General features: G+C 33.2%; 1 long non-coding RNA gene across 1 annotated transcript in view; it reads left to right on the top strand.

Annotated features, from left to right (window-relative positions):
- Window positions 1–949: 949 nt before the first annotated feature.
- LOC309622559 overlaps window positions 950–20,326 on the top strand; it is a 28,230-nt gene continuing 8,853 nt past the window's right edge. Inside the window, exon 1 of the long non-coding RNA XR_014240974.1 lies at window positions 950–20,194. This is a non-coding gene — a long non-coding RNA (uncharacterized lncRNA). The remainder of the gene's footprint in view (window positions 20,195–20,326) is intronic.

The raw sequence follows: 20,326 nt of genomic DNA on the forward strand, positions 1-20,326 counted from the left end.
ATAGTCAATCAAGTCCAGGAAGTGCAGGGAGTCCCATACAGGATAAATCCAAGGAGAAACACACCACACACATATAAATCAAACTACCAAAGATTAAATACAAAGAAAAAATATTAAAAGCAGCAAGGGAAAAGCAACAATTAACATACAAGGGAATCCCCATAAGGTTAACAGCTGATCTTTCATCAGAAACTCTGCAAGCCAGGAGTGGCAGGACATATTTAAAGTGAAGAAAGGGAAAAACCTACAATCAAGATTACTCTACCCAGCACGGATCTCATTCAAATTCAGTGGAGAAACTAAAACCTTTAGAAACAAGCAAAAGCTAAGAGAATTCAGCACCACCAAACCAGCTATACAACAAATGCTAAAGGAACTTCTCTAGGCAGGAAACACAAAAGAAGGAAAAGACCTACAATAACAAACCCAAACAATTAAGAAAATGGTAATAGGAACATATATAATTGATGATTACTTTAAATGTAAATGGATTTAATGCTCCAACCAAAAGTCATAGACTGGCTGAATGGATACAAAAACAAGACCCATATACATGCTGTCTACAAGAGACCCACTTCAGACCTAGGGACACATACAGTAGGAAAGTGAAGGGATAGAAAAAAATATTCCATGCAACTGGAAATCAAAAGAAAGCTGGAGTAGCAGTTCTCATATCAGACAAAATAGACTTTAAAATAAAGACTATTACAAGAGACAAAGAGGGACACTTCATAACAATCAAGGAATCAAACCAAGAAGAAGATATAACAATTGTAAATATTTATGCACCCAACATAGGAGCACCTCAATACATAAGGCAAATGCTAACAGCCATAAAAGGGGAAATCGATGGTAACACAATAACAGTAGGGGACTTTAACACCCCACTTGCACCAATGGACAGATTATACAAAATGAAAATAAATAAGGAAACACAAGCTTTAAAAGATACATTAGACAAGATGGACATAATTGATATATAAAGGACATTCCAACCAAAAAAAAACAGAATACACTTTCTTTGCAAGTGCTCATGGAACATTCTCCAGGATAGATAATATCTTGGGCCATAAATCAAGCTTTGGTAAATTTAAGAAAATTGAAATCGTATTAAGTATTTTTTCCGACCACAACGGTATAAGACTAGATGTCAGTTACAGGAAAAAATGTGTAAAAAATACAAACACACTAAGGTTAAACAATACATTACTAAATAACCAAGAGATCACTGAAGAAATCAACAGGGAAATAAAAAAATACCTAGAAACAAATGACAATGAAAACACAATGACCCAAAGCCTATGGGATGCAGCAAAAGCAGTTCAAAGAGGGATGTTTATAGCAAAAGAATCCTACGTCAAGTAACAAGAAAAATCTCAAATAAACCTCCTAAGCTTACACCTAAAGCAATTAGAGAAAGAAGAACAAAAAACCCCCAAAGTTAGCAGATGGAAAGAAATGATAAAGATCAGATCAGAAATAAATGAAAAAGAAATGAAGGAAATAATAGAAAAGATCAATAAAACCAAAAGCTGGTTCTTTGAGAAGATAAACAAAATTGATAAACCATTAGCCAGACATATCAAGAAAAAAAAGAAGAAAACTCAAATCAACAGAATTAGAAATGAAAAAGGAGAAGTAACAACTGACACTGCAGAAATACAAAGGATCATGAGAGATTACTACAAGCAACTATATGCCAATATAACGGACAACCTGGAAGAAATGGACAAATTTGTAGAAAAGCACAACCTTCCAAGACTGAAACAGGAAGAAACAGAAAATATAAACAGACTAATCACAAGCACTGAAAATTAAACTGTGATTAAAAATCTTCCAACAACAAAAGCCCAGGACCAGATGGCTTCACAGGCAAATTACGTCAAACATTCAGAGAAGAGCTAACACCTATACTTCTCAAACTCTTCCAAAATATAGCAGAGGGAGGAACACTCCCAAACTCATTCGATGAGGCCACCATCACCCTGATACCAAAACCAGACAAAGATGTCACAAAAAAAGAAAACTGCAGGCCAATATCACTGATGAACACAGATGCAAAAATCCTCAACAAAATACTAGCAAACAGAATCCAACAGCACATTAAAAGGATCACACACCATGATCAAGTCGGGTATATCCCAGGAATGCAAGCATTCTTCAATATAGGCAAATCATCAATGTGATACACTATATTAACAAATTGAAGGATAAAAACCATATGATAATCTCAATAGATGCAGAGAAAGCTTTCAACAAAATTCAACACCCATTTATGACAAAAAAAAAAAAAAACCCTCCAGAAAGTAGGCATAGAAGGAACTTACTGCAACATAATAAAGGCCATATATGACAAACCCACAGCCAACATCGTCCTCAATGGTGAAAAACTGAAACCATTTCCACTAAGATCAGGAACAAGAAAAGGTTGCCCACTCCCACCACTATTATTCAACATAGTTTTGGAAGTTTTAGCTGCAGCAATCAGAGAAGAAAAAAGAAATGAAAAGAATCCAAATTGGAAAAGAAGATGTAAAACTGTCACTGTTTCAGATGACATGATACTATACATAGAGAATCCTAAAGATGTTACCAGAAAACTATTAGAGCTATTCAAGGAATTCAATAAAGTAGCAGGATACAAAATTAATGCACAGAAATCTCTTGCATTCCTATACACTAATGATGAAAAACCTAAAAGAGAAATTAAGAAAACACTCCCATTTACCATTGCAACAAAAATAATAAAATACCTAGGAATAAACCTACCTAAGGAGACAAAGGCCTTTATGCAGAAAAGTATAAGACACTGATGAAAGAAATTAAAGATGATATAAACAGATGGAGAGATATACCATGTTCTTGGATTGGAAGAATCAACATTGTGAACATGACAATACAACCCAAAGCAATCTACATATTCAATGCAATCCCTATCAAATTACCAATGGCATTTTTCACAGAGCTAGAACAAAAATTTTCACAATTTGTATGGAAACACAAAAGACCCCAAATAGCCAAAGCAATCTTGAGAAAGAACAATGGAGCTGGAGGAATCAGGCTCCCGGACTTCAGACTATACTACAAAGTGACAGTAATCAAGACAGTATTGTACTGGCACAAAAACAGAAATATACATCAATGGAACAGGATCGATAGCCCAGAGAAAAACCCATGCACATATGGTCAACTTATCTATGATAAAGGAGGCAAGAATATACAATGGAGAAAAGACAGCCTCTTCATTAAGTGGTGCTGGTAAAACTGGACAGCTACATGTAAAAGAATGAAATTAGAACATTTCCTAACACCATACAAAAAATATACTCAAAATGGATTAAAGACTTAAATGTAAGGTGTGACACTATAAAACTCTTAGAGGAAAACATAGGAAGAACACTTATGACATAAATCACAGCAAGATCCTTTTTGACCCACCTCCTAAAGAAATGGAAATAAAAACACAAATAAAGAAATGGGACCTAATGAAACTTAAAACCTTTTGCACAGTAAATGAAACCATAAACAAGACAAAAAGACAACCCTCAGAATGGGAGAAAATATTTGCAAATGAAGCAAGTGACAAAGGATTAATCTCCAAAATATACAAGTAGCTCATGCAGCTCAATATCAAAAAAACCAAATAACCCAATCAAAAATTGGGCAGAAGACCTAATTGACATTTCTCCAAGGAAGATATACAGATTGCCAACAAACACATGAAAGGATGCTCAACATCACTAATCATTAGAGCAATGCAAATCAAAACTACAATGAGGTATCACCTCACACTGGTCAGAATGGACATCATCAAAAGATCTACAAAGGATAAATGCTGGAGAGGGTGTGGAGAAAAGGGAACCCTCTTGCACTGTTGGTGGGAATGTAAATTTATACAGCCACTATGGAGAACAGTACAGAGTTTCCTTTGAAAACTAAAAATAGAACAACCATATGACCCAGCAATTCCACTACTGGGCATATACCCTGAGAAAACCATAATTCAAAAAGAGTCATGTACCACAATATTCATTTCATCTCTATTTACAATACTCAGGACACTGAAGCAACTAAGTGTCCATCAACAGATGAATGGATAAAGAAGATGTGGCACATATATACAATGGAATATTACTCAGCCATAAAAGGAAATGAAATTGTGTTATTTGTAGTGAGGTGGATGAACCTAGAGTCTGTCATACAGAGTGAAGTATGTCAGAAAGAGAAAAACAAATACCATATGCTAACACATATATATGGAATCTGAAAAAAAAAAAAAGGTTATGAAGAACCTAGGGGCAGGACAGGAATAGAGATACAGATGTAGAGAATGGACGTGAGGACACGGGGAGGGGGAAGGGTAAGCTGGGATGAAGTGAGAGAGTGGCATGAACATATATACACTATCAAATATGTAATAGATAGCTAGTGGGAAGCAGCCGCATAGCACAGGGAGATCAGCTTGGTGCGTTGTGTCCACCTAGAAGGGTGGGATAGGGAGTGTGGGAGGGAGATGCAAGAGGGAGGAGATATGGGGATATATGTATATGTATAGCTGATTCACTTTGTTATACAGCAGAAACTAACACACCATTGCAAAGCAATTATACTCCAATAACAATGTTAAAAAATAAATAAATAAAAATAAAAGTAAGAAATTGAAGAGACATAAATCGCAGCAACATCTTTTTTGATCCACCTACAAAAGTAATGGAAATAAAAACAAAAATAAACACATGGGACCTAATTCAACTTAAAGGCTTTTGCACAGCAAAGGAAACCATCAACAAAATGGAAAGAAAACCCACATAATGGGAGAAAATATTTGCAAACAAAGTGACCGACAAAGAATTAATCTCCAAAACATACAAACAGCTTATGCAGCTCAATGTGAAAAAAAAAAAGAACAAAACACCCCAATCAAAAAATGGGCAGAAGACCTAAACAGACATTTCTCTAAAGAAGACATACAGATGGCCAAGAGGCACATGAAAAGATGCTCAACATCACTAATTATTAAAGAAATGCAAATGAAAACTATACAATAAGATATCACCTCACTCTAGTCAGAATGGCCATTATCAAAAAATCTACAAACAAGAAATGCTGGAGAGGGTGTGGAAATAAGGGAACCCTCCTACACTGTTGGTGGTAATGTAAATTGACAGAGCCACTATGGAGAACAGAGTAGATGTTCCTTAAAAATCTAAAAATAGAGCCAACATATGATCCAGCAATCCCACTCCTGGGCATATATCTGCAGAAAACCATAATTTGAAAGGATACATGCACCCTAATGTTCACTGAAGCACTATTTACAATAGCCAAGACATGGAAGCAAACTAAATATCCATCAACAGAGGAATGGATAAAGAAGATGTGGTTACGTACATTCAATGGAATATTACTCAGCCATAAAAAAACCAAAATAATGCCGTTTGCAGCAACATGGATGGACCTAGAGATTTTCATACTGAGTGAAGTCAGACAGAGAAAGACAAATATCATATGATATTGCTTATATGTGGAATCTAAAAAATCAGTACAAATTGAACCTATTTACAAAAAAGAAATTGAGTCACAGGTGTAGAAAACAAATGTATGGTTACCAAGGGGGAAGGTGGGGGGAAGGATAAATTGGAAGATTGGGATTGACATATATACACTACTATATATAAAATAGCTAACTTATAAGAACCTACTCCATACCACAGGGAACTCTATTCAATACTCTAATGAACTTTATGGGAAAGAATCTAAAAAAGAGTGTACATATTGTATATGTATAACTGACTCACTCTGCTGTACAGCAGAAACTAACACAACATTGTAAATCAACTATACTCCAATAAAAAAAAAAATAAGAAAAAAAAAGAAATAGATTACCAAAAATATGGTGTGACTTCCACCTAGTTCAAAAGTTTATTTTTGTTCTATAGAAAATAAATGGACAAAGATACAAGAAAACTGGATGAACATGAGGCAATTTAATTTATTGATAAGAATTAGCACTAACTGAGTCATCTAACAGGGAACTCATGCTGGGAGATTAAAAATAAGAAAGATTTTCTTAGAAGCAATGACCTTCATTATGGACTATCTATTAGAGGTTTCACTTTTATTTTAAAAAGTTTCATAGCACAGATTGTACATGAAATCTATTTGCAAATGGGAAAAAAAACATTTTTTTTAGATGGCCAGAATGTGAGAGGAGGTTTTAAATGCTGTTAAATGAGCTTTGATTCTTGTCAATAAGCATTAGAAAGGTGGGAGGTCAGAGAAAGTATGGTTTTAAATACCACATTTTAAATTTTCTTTCATTGCCTATATTTTCAGAATTCATTGTTTTTAGAGTTCCCTGTTATAAAATCCTTCTCAGGAAGAAAATTAAGGATTTCTAAAAGTCTGCCAACCTTTAAATAACAAATTTTGAATTACTTCCAGGAAAACTGATATTCATACAATTTGAAGTTTGAAATAGGAATTTATAAATATTTTTTCTTGGTAAATTTGATACAGCCCATTTAACAAATTTGCTACCTATTTTTCCATTTACAATTTTATTTTGTGTACCTGATGCTGATTTTAAAAAAAATTTTATGTGCATGTATGTGTAAAATTAAGTTACTTCTCTATGCTTTTCACATTACTTTTATAATTTCATCATATTTCCAGATAATAGCCATTTCTATTTTGCATGTGAAACAAAAAGGCTAAGGACTCTTTCAGTGATTTTTCTAAGCAACTGAACATACTGTAAAAAGACTTTTGGAACCTCAACGTATATGATACAAAATTTATGATGCACTTATTTCTTTCCTATTTGAGTTTTCTTCAGATGTTAAGCTTTGTGCCATATATTTTACAATGTGATGTGTATATACAGGGTGAATCATTATTTTCATTGCATATTAATTATTGGATATTTCAAGAAAACAGTGGTTTTGAATTAAGGGGGAAATGTGTAGAGGGTTTATGTATAAAAATAATTTTTAAAATTATGGTAAAAAACATAAGAAAATTTACCATCATCCCTTTTTAGTGTACAGCCCAGTAGTGTTACATATACTCACACTGTTTTGAAACAGAGCTCCAGAACTTCATCTTATAAATCTGAAACTATATCCAATAAACAACTCTCCATTTCTTCTTCCCCTTAGCCTTTAGTAACCACCATTTTACTTCCTGCTTCTATGAATTTGACCACTTTAGATAACTCAGGTAAGTGGAATAATACCCTGTCATTTTGTGAATGGCTTGTTTCACTTCAAACAACGTCTGAAGGTTCATCCCGTTGTAGCATGTGACAGGTTTTCTCTCCTTTTTACGTCGAATAATATTCCATTGTGTATATATACCACATTGTGTTTATTCATTCATCCATCATTGGACATTTGAGTTGCTTCTGCCTCTTAGTGATTATGAATAGTGTTGCTGTAAACATGGGAGTACAAGTATCTCTTCAAAATCCAGATGTCAAAAATGCTTTTGGCTATATACCCAGAAGTGGGATTGCTACACCATACATAGCTCTCATTTTCTTTCTTTGAATAACCTCCATACTATTTTCCACAGCAGTTGCACCATTTTACAGTATCACCAATAGTACACAAGCATTCCAATTTCCCCACATCCTTGTCAACACTTGTTATTTTCTGTTTTTTGATAGTATCTAGCCATCCTAATAGGCATGAAGTGATATCTTATTGTGGTTTTGATTTGCATCTCTCTGATGATTAGTGATGTTGAGCATCTTTTCATATGCTTGTTGACCATTAGTGTACATCTTTGGAGAAATATCTGTGCAGACCAGTTAACCATTTTTAATCCAATTATATGATTTTTTCTTGAGTTGTAGTTCCTTATATATTCTGGATATTTACTACTTCTCAGATATATAATTTGCAAGTATTTTATCTCATTCCATAGGTTGTCTTTTCTATTTATTGTATCCTTTCAAGCACAAATGTTTTTAAGTTTGATATAGTCCCATTTGTCTATGTTTGCTTTTGTTGCCTATACTTTTCATGTCATATCCAAGAAATCATTGCCAAGTCCAATGTTATGAAGGTTTCCCCCTATGCTTTCTCCTAGGATTTTTATAGTCTTAGCTGTTACACTTAGGTCTTATTTCAGTTTGAGTTAATTTTTGTATATGGTTATAAGATAAGGGTCCATCTTCATTCTTTTGCATGTGGAGGTCTGGTTTTCTCCAACAAGAGTTTTTTGAAGAGATTGTCCTTTCCCTGTTAAGTGATCCTGGCACCCTTGTTGAAAGTCATATATATATATATATATATATATATATATATATATATATATATATATATATATATATATATAAGCTTATATATATTATATATAAAATATGAGCTTATTTCTGGACTCTCTATTATATTCTTTTGATTGATTTCTGTCTTTATGCCAGTACCATACTGCTTTGATTACTGTTGGTTTGTAGATTTTTTTTTGAAACCAGGAAGTTTGAGTCCTCCAACTTTTTCTTTTTCAAAACTGTTGTGGCTATTTTGGTCTCTTTAGACTCCATGTGAACTGAATCTGTAGATCACTTTGGGTACTATCAACAATATTAAGTCTTCCAATCTACGCAACAAGGGATGTCTTCTTTCTTTCAGTAATTTTTCTAGTTCAGTGTACAAGTCTTTCATTTCCTTGGTTACATTTATTCCTAAAGTATTTTATTCTTTCTCATATTATTGTAAATAGAATTGTTTTCTTAATTTTCCTTCCAGACTGTTCACTATGATTGTATAGCAATGCAACTGACTTGTGTAAATTTTGTGTCCTGTAACTTTGTTGAATTTGTTTATTAGTTCTAATATTTTACTGCTTAAAAATGATATTTTTAAACACAAAATTTTAAACTATATGAATTTTACACTCATTTCCTTCTTTAACATAATTGCAATGGCCCTAATAGGTCTAAGGAATAAAAGAAAAATATACTTGGAAATATAAGACCATCACTAATACTGGGGAGCTAGTCTATATAATTGGTTTCCAGTTTCAAGTATCTTATATAGGCATTAATCCTCTAATCTATTAACTTCTTTAATTATACTTATTGTAATTACTTAATTTATTATCCAAAATAATGTTTCAGTGTGTGCTTAATAGTTACTGACAGTTTTAATCACATTTCCTAGATTTTTCAATTTTCAAAGAACAGGTGAAAAGAAAGACTGAACAACCTAATCCTGACAAAATGGAGAGCCACTACATAGGTACCTTTCATATATTAATATAAATTGTCAATTCTATAAATCCTGTATTAGTGAGAACAGTACTTTATTATCCTTCCTCCTATTGTCCCAATTATATATTGATAATTTGATTTATACAGTTGATGCAATTTTATTAATATACTACCGTATGAATGAAGAATGGATTAATATATTATCATATGAGCAAAATTAAGGCATTTATCCATGGTTAGGAATTTACTTTTTTTTTTTTTCAAAACTATAAAATCTTTGAAAGATTTGGCCAGTTGCTTTAATTATCTGGGACATAATTAAATCAATATTAATGAAGGGGGTTAGACTAGAGTGATTCATAAGATCCCTTTAATATAGAATAATGTAAGATTATATAATTCCATGATTAAAGAGCTGTCATATACAGAGTGTTGGTTATACTAAAGGAGTCTGAAAATTACATATGTTGAAAGCTTTAAAAATCACATTTATTAGAACAAAAGTATAAATTCAAATAAAAGGTAATTTTAGTTTTCCAGCATACAGTAAGTATTAAGTTCATTCCAGTGTCTTTCTGGAATGCTTTTAAAATAATTTTTTTTTTTTTTTTTTTTTTTTCTGCGCCATGCAGAATCTTAGTTCCTCAACCAGGGATCAAATCCATGCCTCCTGCAATGGAAGTGTGGAGTCTCAACCACTGGACCATCAGGGAAGTCCCAAAATAAAAATTTCTTGAAAAATTACTTATTGATGGTCTCATCTACTCATTCGAATCTGGAAACAGAAGTACTGGAAAGCGCTGGAAATCAGAATAATTGAATACAGATAAGTTATCTATAAAATGAAAAATTTAGGTCTACTTATGTGTATCATTTCTTTCCACCTAAGGATTGACCTTACCCCAAATATTTAATTTGAGTTTCAAAGCCCTAAATTTTTGTTCAGTGACATGTGTCAAAGCATCATTCCTAATGATTATTTCAAATTAATTTTTTTAAAAAAATATGATGGTGGTGAGGCCCCAAGAAATCAAAACAACCTTAGTAATAGGTGGATTCTGTCCACATTTACATGAATTTTGGCATCTTTATAACAACTGAACACTTCTGCATGTATATATTCGCAAATACAGTATTTTTTTATTTCATGTTTTAAATTTGGAAATTAGGCAGATCCATTTGTTCTTTCAATATATGACATAGTATATTTAGCAGCATTCAATAGTTCTTATGATTTTCATATAGTATACTCCACAGACTGAAAGAGGAAGCACAGCATGGGCAATCAATCATCTACTCTCTAGTTTCATTTTTGTAAATCTGTAATGCTTAACACAGACTCTGTAGTATTTAATAATGCATTCGTTCATTCATCCACCCAGTATTCATATGACAAACACATTGAATATGCATAATATGCCAGGAGTTACACAAAGTTTCTTGATTTTAAGACACACACAAAAATTTAACCTCTGCCTTCAACGAGTTTATAGTCTAGAGACAGAGAAAGAAAGACTTGGTGGAAAAGTTTTATTAAAGTGTCTTTATTAATGATAAGATGGAAATTAATATAGCATACTGTAGGAGAACAAAGGAGGTACCAGCGCTATTGGATGGGGGGATGGGAGGTAAAAAGACCCTGCAGTGTATTTTTTCTCAGGATAGGGAAAAAGACACTGCAGGGTACTCTCAACAACATCTCCACAATAGACCTAATCACTAGTTTACAGTATTTACTTTTTTTCACACCCTTCAGTGTTAGCTGGTAGCATAAAACCAGAACTCAATTTGATAAAAGCAATTAGATGAAAGTCTCAAATGGTGCAATATAAATCCAAAGCTTTTTAATGGTCTAGCCTGATCCAAGGATAAAGTTGAGTTTATCGAATGGGATAGATGAGCTGAATATAGTGGTACATCACAAGAGTCAGAGCAAATTCCTTCTCATGTGGAATATCCTCCCAGTGGTAGGGGATGTATTGTCATCACTGGTTAACATCATTTATGCTTTGTTTGTGTGGAGCATGAAAGCTTCAGTTTATAAATGAAAATCTCCTCTCCTAAGTTCTCATGCTTCCAAACTCTAAGAAATAGAAACATTTCTAGTATTTCATCAGCTTTCATCAATATAAAAGGAGATACTCTCTTAGTAAGTAGGAAAAACCTATGCTCCCCATGCAGTCTTATTATCATGCAGTGCCAGGGAGAACTTCCCCTCATAAAATGCCTAAGCCTTGAAACAACCCAACTGTAAATACATAGAAAAGCCTAAGACCAAGGAACAGTGTCAAAAAAATCAACTCTGGATTCATTCTCTCAAGTGAAACATAGCTATAAATCTTAGTATAATGAAAGTGTTGAAAATTAAGGAAATATTATTGTAGCTTTAACAATCCTATTTGTTTACTCACTTTATTCAGTGTATCACTGCCAGGCACTGTGCCAAGTGCTATGATTTTGGTATGAACAGAAAGACATTGAGCTTACATTGTATTAGATGGAACAGTCAATAATAAACAAACAAACGAACAAAAAATAGACATGATCCTGGCGACGACTATGGGGAAAAAATGCTGATTATCAGTACAGACAGTTGAACATAATATTTGAATACTGGTGGAAGAGTCAGCAAAGAAACTGATAACTTGAATAAAGGATTCCCGAGTTTCTAGCTTATAATTCAGTTTAGGCCAGGCTTAATTTTGTTCAGATCAAAAAACCTGCAGGTCTCCAGTAAGTTGCATGACTGAAAAAAAGGCTTTCATTATCTCTTTGAGCATGATAGGAAAAAAAAAAAATCAGCTGAAATTGTTCTCTTCGAGGTTGCTTCAGGTCAAACAGGCAAAAATAAGGTAATAAATACGACTTTATATGAGTTCATGAAAAGAACTCATTGAAAGATGACTGTATTCCATTCCAGAACTTTTCTAGTAGGAAGTCTGCAAGGCAAAATTTTTGATTTTAGAAGATTATAGCTCTAATATTAAGAGTCTGGTCATATTTGTGATGTAGTTTAATGTAATTAAAGTGAGATATGAATTCATCTTTATTTTTTCTCTTCATCTCTTTCTTAATGAGTCTTCAGTGAACATAATTGTTAATTTAAGCTTTATTTTACAAAGTGATACATCTATCAGTGTTTCAGTACCAATATATATTTTCTCATTTTCAAAGTTTCATTCAGATTCTGTAAAGAAAAAATAAATGCATGATTGTGTTTTGTACGTGAATTCTACCAACATGAGTAGGGCCTGTGTCCTGATTTATTATGTATGAGCCCATTTTGTTCTTGCACTACCCACACAGGAGTATTTTCTGTGCTTCATAATTGAGCAATAAGACATCGACAGCAAGTGCCTTCCTCTGTCTCCATAGAATATTTACATGAGTAAAGGCTGAAGTGCAAGTGATTTCAATCATCAGAGCAGTGCAATAATCTCAAACAACAAGAAAAAAATACTTGCAGTCTCTTAATGATATTAAAAACTTCAAATAATAAAAATGGAAACATCTGCAACTACTGGATCCATTCAGTGGGTATTAAGATGTATTCAGATGCTGTTCTCGGCAGCAAATCAGAAAATTCCCTCTGTGTCAAGAGTCCTGAAGCTATTCCACAATGAGAAGTTAGTTATTTCTCTATCGACATGCTCAAAGAAAATGGCTTATTCCTGCATTTCGCTTGATAGTAAAACTATGCAACTATATCCCAGGAGGATCCAGTAACTTTGAACAAAGAAGAAAATCTCATTGATTATTTGTTTGTTTCCAGAATTGGAAGCTGGAGAATGAGACGCAGTCTCTGATAGAAAACACCCCATTTAAATCTTTCTTTTACACATACCTGAGGTGTAAAAGTCCTTGTCATTACCCTTTGAAGTGAAATCATACTTTGTTCTACATGTAGTGATTATTAGCAGGCATAGTATGGGGCAGAGATCTGAAGCTGAGTTTGTTTATTGTACCTGAAATAACTCAAATGCAGCAAATGATTTGAGACTACTTAATGGACTTAAAGAAATAGATCTGAGATTATTCCAAAGTAGATAAAAATATCAAGACAGAAAATGTTTACCAAGCGTTTACCATCATATTTCCAGGGAAAAAAAAATGTTAGAGGCAATCTTTTTCCAATTAACTGCATGATTGTGTTTTGCAGAACCAGAAATGTTCAAGATTAAGAGAGTTTAATCATAGTTACATAGTTGGCACTGATCAAAACTCTACTAAGTCCGTGAGAAGCTTGAAGCCCTGATTCGGTTGGCCCTTCCAGGAAAGGCCAGGGGTAATTTTCTTCTTTTTATGAATACAAAAAACATATATGATACAGATAGAGAATATCAAACTCACCACTCTTACTGAGGAAACTAAGATATAAGGCAGGTTTACCTTTAGAATTTGCAGAGCCTTGGGCAAAAACCTAAGCTTAGAAACTTATGTATCTAAATCTTTAAGAGTTATGAATTAAGCCACAGATTTTAAGTAAAACACATTTTATCCTTCTTTCTGGACAATCTATAAATGTCAAAATAATCTTTTAATACCTATGGTTTTATTATGAATTAAACTTGGTAAAATATTCTAAACAAGTGAATTTAAAGATTATTATACATGTGGGGGTATTCTGGTGGTATTTGGATGAGTAATAAAAGCATAATTAATATTTTTGTTTTATATTTCCATTAAACTGGGTTCTTTGCTTTAATTTCAGAAAAAATAATTCTTGCTGTAATTAAAATTTTCATGTAACTTGTGCTTGGTTGAGAATAATGACAAACTAGAAAATCTTTGAGTGATTATAGTTCTTAGATAGATTTTTAATATTTCAGTATGACAAACACCACTCTGAAAACTGCAACTTGAAGTATCTAAAATTAGCATAGTTATACCTAGATTTGGAAACAGCCATTCATTTTACAATGAATGTTAAGGGATCAGTTCTACAAGGTTGCTAAACATTATAAAGTGTAAATATTGTAATGGGCTTCTACATGGTAAATTCATTATTAAAGAAAACAAATATTAAGTATGGAAAAAATGAGCATAATTTAAAGTTTACAGGAACTACAATTTGCTCTTAATAATCATGTCATTTCTGTAAATTTTCTTATGCATCTTGATAAAATTAATCAAATTGCCTTAACATCATTTAGTTGACATTCATATTTTGTGTTTGCGAGTGCCTGTAAGATCAAGTTTTATACATATTTTCCTTTGTTAAGATATTTCATCTTTAAACTAATTCAGAATATGTCATATTAAATGTGTGAATTGGTCCAAAAAATGTCATCTTTATAGGCATAATTGAGGTCACAGCTCCTATAAGCAAATTTAAACTAAATGCAATATATGGCACATACACACACACATAGAGTATGCGTCTGGATTTGGAATCAGAATACCAACAAAGCCAATGCCATTGTCATAAGTTTGTGGTTAATAATATTTTTAATTATTTAAAATAATTGAGTTTTAAAGTTATTTTTAATTAAATTTAATTTTATTAAATACAAATTAGTTTTTAGTTCAATATTCATCTAGTTACCAATGTAGACTGGTATCATTCTTTATACATGTTACATCTAGACCTACATATATACAAATTTAAGAATAATATAAATTAATTAATGATACCAAACATTCCTTAGCCATCATGTGCTACTATTGAGAATGTACATTCATTTGTTGTACCTTTAGAACCATAAAAGAAAGGCAAGAAAAATGGACACTCAGTACTAATAGAAAATGACACTCCTTTCTGGAAGAGGCTACTGCAGTCGTACTCTGTGAAAGGAGGAATTTGAGAAGTTAATTTGTCTTTTATCTATGCACTTCTCCCATTCAAGTCCTCCCTACACTCTGAAGCAGTGTTCATCTCCCACTTTGGCAGTGACATAACCTGCACATCTTCACCTCATTTGAATATGGTTGGCTTGTATTAAAGACACAGGACAGGAGATGCAGTGAAATGTTCATGGGTTTCTTTGAGGCATTTAAGTACCTCTGATACTAGTAGCCCAAGGCAGGGTCTAAAAGCAAAACTTCCTAGGGAAGGGATTTAATTTCTCACAGCTGATTAGTATTATAGTTTCCCTGGGCAGTAATACTTTCTTTTTTAAAATACTGCATGCACTTTAATTTCCAGTATAAAGCCTATATAAAGATATTTCAGTAAACCTTCCTAATTTTATCATTCAAAGAAAGGATGAGATGAGAATCATAACAAATCTTGTAGTGACTTTGTCTAAACCAACTCTACAATAAACTTCATTTTATGACTCTGGAAAAATCAAAGTATTATAGTAATTAAAATTGGCATTTCATATATTATTGGTGTTACAAATTATTAACTATATAAAACAAAGAAGAATTTATGGGATGAAAGGCCAAGGCCAATGAACTGAGAGTCAAGAAACCTTGATTTTAATCTCAGCTTTATAACTGGCTACTTAAATGATCTAGTATTCTTAGGCAAAACAAAGAAGAAAACATGAAATCTAAGGGTTTTTTTTAAACTCTAGAAGCCTATGAATATTTTATATTTTATGGGTACTAAGTTTAACAAGTAAGTATAAGGAAGAACCATTACTGACTTACATGTTGGCAGAGATTTTTCTCTTCAAAAAAGAAAACTGCTGCACCTCTTCTTCCAGAGGTGTGGTTTCCAAAATGGGGCCCCCAGATAGAGCATCATGTGCATATCTGAGAGCTCGTTAGAAAAGTAAATTCTCAAGTTTGAGAACCACTGCTCCAGAATCACTGGAGAACCTTTTCTAAATTCATTCAGATTTAGAAAAAAATTTAAAGAGAAAGTGATAAAATTTGAAGTGAATGAATTATAGAAGATTTGGCAGATGTTGAAGTTGGAAGCTATAGTTAAGTTTTTTTTAAAGACACTAAGTACCTTTCTGTTAACAGCAATAGCTAATCCTTCAGGTAATTCAAAATGGGTTTACATTGCCCCACTTGTCACCAAAAACCAAAATGTGGCAGAGTGAATGCAAAAGGAAAGGAGAGGCCCAGAGAACTCAGATTTAGGTATACAAAGAGGACTAGTACTCTTCAACCATTCTAGGAATAACAAGCGAAGAAAGCAGCCAATATTGGCAACATTGTTTGGGAAAGAAAGCAACATTTTCAGAGAAATCAATGACTCCATTTTCAACAATAAAACTTTGAGAAACTGTATAAATAAAGCCCAAGAGCTAAGTGATAAAGATTCTAAGGTAAGAGGCAGATTTCCAGGACACATGACTTATAAGGGGGACAGACTTGTTGACCCCCAGACTCTGGAAGAAAACCATCTGGACTATCCCTCTTTAACCTCCTCATCTGGGTTCATCACTAGTTCAATTGAGAAAAACTAGTTACTGATACCGGACATCATGGTGTGTCATGGTACAGAATGTGTAGGAAACTCATTTTACTGTGTTTTTAGTCATTTGATGCTAATTGGGGAGCATTTTAATAAAGCCATAAATACATAAATACCTGTCTACATATGGTTATTCATAAACATATGAATTGGATGGATCCCACCTGACTATTTTAGTTCACAGAGTGCATGAATAGAATAATGTAACAAGGCTTATTTCTTTCTTTCATGCCGCATGCTACATTAGCATCACAGTAGAGGGAAAGGACAAGTAAAAAATGCATTTATGCCCTGAGTACTAAGAACAGAAAAAGATATTAAAATAGAGATAACTTTTAAGAAACAAAATAATTAAAAATTTTGGAATACACCAGTATGCCATTTATGAAATATTGATTAGAGCCATTTATTTAAAAACTTAGTGTTATTAAAAACTAGGAAATCCTAAAGTCATTCAGAAGAAAATGAGAAAAGAAATATAGTATGGAAACATTAGAAAGGACTATGTAAAATATATGCATAATTTAGTTTTTAACAAAAAACGTTAGTAGAGGTAAGCTGCAGAAAGACATTTCTATTTTTTGAAGTACATGAAGAATAAAAGTTGATATTATTCCACAGTTTTCTTTTATTATCCGAAGTCCTATCAAACCAGACTCCCTTATAATTAAGCATTTCTCCAGACCCAAATTACTACTTAAAAGTAGTTAATTGTTCATTGATATTGAACTCTGGGTCAAAAGTATTATGCACTGTTTGAAAGTCAATATGCAAAATGTTTCATACAATCAAGATCCTATATACCAATATTTTGGATTGAGAATAAAGCATATTATCAGTGATGATGCTTTCTATTTGATCAAAATATTCTTATACAGCTCCATATTCATCATTTTGTAAAAACTCAATATTCAAATTCAGAAAATGGTAAAAAATGAATTGTCACTTCTCAGGCTTTCTACTATCATAACTATAAAGACAGAGGAAGAATATCAAGTAATTTCTTTTAAAGTACAGTTTATCACTGTAATTGTCTTAATGTTAAAACAGACATTAAAAAGATATCAAAGGACTTCTGGTTTCCTGTCTGGCATGTAAGAAGCTTGGAAGTTGCTATTCTGTTTTAACAAGTAAAAAGTTGAACAAACTGAAAAATCAACAACTCTTCTTAGATCTCTAAGAGAAGTGAGGTCATAGGACACACCACTCCCTGCAACCCCTCCCCACCCCCAAACTGGAGAGACAGACAGGCAGACAAAGAGATCACAACTTACCAGAACAGAAGCACAAGAGTAGAAACCTCTTTGGAAACCAGAGCCGGGTAGGAAAACCTAAACTGTGACTGACTAATGGTTGGAGGCTCAATGTGGACAATGCTGAGAATAAAACCTCCAGGAGGATCCAGTCATAGGGAAGGCTCCACAATTTTGTGAATTTTACCTCCATGAACTTGACCTAGTTCTCACAATGAGTATCAGAGAAAAATCCACTCGTGCTTCCAGCAGGGGAGGGAAAAATATTTGAAAAACATCAGAGTACTCTGTTCTTAACAGGGCTTGCCCTCAGGAGAAACTATTTAACCAGAGCCTAACCTGCTGGGGTTTTATCAGAGTCTAACTATACTGGAGAATGGGAAATGATCAACTCCAGCCCATTCTAGCTGTCTGGTCCAACCTAAAGGGAAGGGGGGTGGGGTGGGTACAGAGAAATGCTTATAAAGTTCACATTCCAGAGGCATAGGCTCACCAAAAGACTGAAACTTAATGCATAATGGTAATACAAGAAGGAGAAGAATGAGAAAGAAACAGAAGAAATATTTGAAACAATAATGACTGAGAATTTCCTCAAATTAATGTAAGACATGAAAATACAGACCCAGGAAACTCAGAGAACATCAAGCATAAATGCCAAAAAAACCACATCTAGGCATATTATTTTAAAATGAAAGAAAATCAAAGATGAAAAAATCCTGGAGAAAAAACCACCTTCCTGTAGAGGAATAAAGATAAAAATTACATCCACCTTCTCCTCAGAAACCACACAAGCAAGAAGAGAGTGGAGTGAAACACTATTAAGAGGAAAAATCTGCCAACCTAGAATTCTGTAACCTAATGAAACTATTCTTCAAAAGTGAAGGAAAAACAAAGACTTCTCCAGACAAACAAAAATTGAATAAATGTGTTGCTAGTAGACCCATCTTGCAAGAAATGTTAAAAGTTCTTTAGAGAAAAGCAAAATAATACAGGTCAGAAACTCAGAACTATGTAAAGTAAGGAAGAACACTGCAGAAGGAATAAATGACAGAGAAAGAAAATTTTTATTTTCTTTTTCTTAATTGGTTCAAAAGTTAAAAATCCATTCAAAACAATAATAGCCATAATATATTCAACTGTAATATGCTTATGTATATATTCACTTATGTAGCCTTATGTATAAGTGATATGAATTGCAGCAATGGCACAAGAGACAGGAAGGAGAATTGGGATTACTTTGTTTTTATAAGGCACTAGCTCTACCCATGAAGCAGTGTAGTGTCATTTGAAAGTGAACTTGAAGTAGTTGTAAATGTATACAGCAAACTCTACTTCAACAACTAAAAAAAGTATAACTAGTATACTAAGAAAGAAGAAAAAAATGAATCATGAAATGTTCAATTAAAGCTGCAAAAGATAAAGAACAAATGGAAAACAAAACAGTAACAAACACAGTAGATAGTAATCCAACTGTGTCAATAATTATTAAATAGTAATGATCTAATGCACCAGTTAAAAGACAGACTGTCAGAGTGGATCAAAACAAAAAATCCCAACTATATGTCATCTACAAGAAACCCACTTTAAATATAAAGACACATATTGATCTAAAGTAAAGGGATAGAGAAAGATATTCCATGCTAACACTAATCAAATGAATGCAGGAATAGCTATATTCATTTCAGACACAGCAAACTTCAGAGTAAGTAAAGTTATCTGGGATAGAGAAAGGCATTACATGATAAAAAAGGGATCAGCTCTCCAAAACAGAATAATTCTTAACATGTATGCATCTAACTATAGAACAAACTATGTGAGGCAAAAACTGAACTGCAAGAAGAAATAGATGAGTCCACTATTATAGTTAGAGATTTCAACATCCCTCTATCAGAAATTGATACAGCTAGCAGGCACAAAGTCAGTAAGAGCACAGTTGAACTCAACACCATCAATCAACTGGGTATAATGGACATCTATAGAATATTTGATCCAATAACAGCAGAATACACATTCTTCTCAAGCTCACTTGGAACATTCAACAAGATAGACTACATTCTAGGCCATAAAATTTTTTTTTTAAATTAAAGCCTATAAATCATACAATGTCTGCTCTCAAAACACAAGGAAGTTATAGTTGACCCTTGTACAACATGGGTTTGAACTGCACAGGTCCTCATAAAAGGGTTTCTTTCACTATATACAAACTACAGCACTACACCATCTGTAGATGGTTGAATGCCGAAGGCCAACTATAAAGTTATACGTGAATTTAACTTTGAAGAGAGTTGGGACCTCTAACCCCCACTCTGTTTAAGGGTCAATCATAAACTAGAAAACGGTAACAGAAGAGTAGCTGGAAAATCCCAACTTTTTTTAAAATTTATTTATTTATTATTTTTATTTATGGCTGTGTTGGGTCTTCGTTTCTGTGCGAGGGCTTTCTCTAGTTGCAGCAAGTGGGGGCCACTCTTCATCGCGGTG

Source organism: Balaenoptera borealis (assembly GCF_965194805.1).
Source record: "Balaenoptera borealis genome assembly, chromosome: 2".
Taxonomy (NCBI): Eukaryota; Metazoa; Chordata; class Mammalia; order Artiodactyla; family Balaenopteridae; genus Balaenoptera; species Balaenoptera borealis.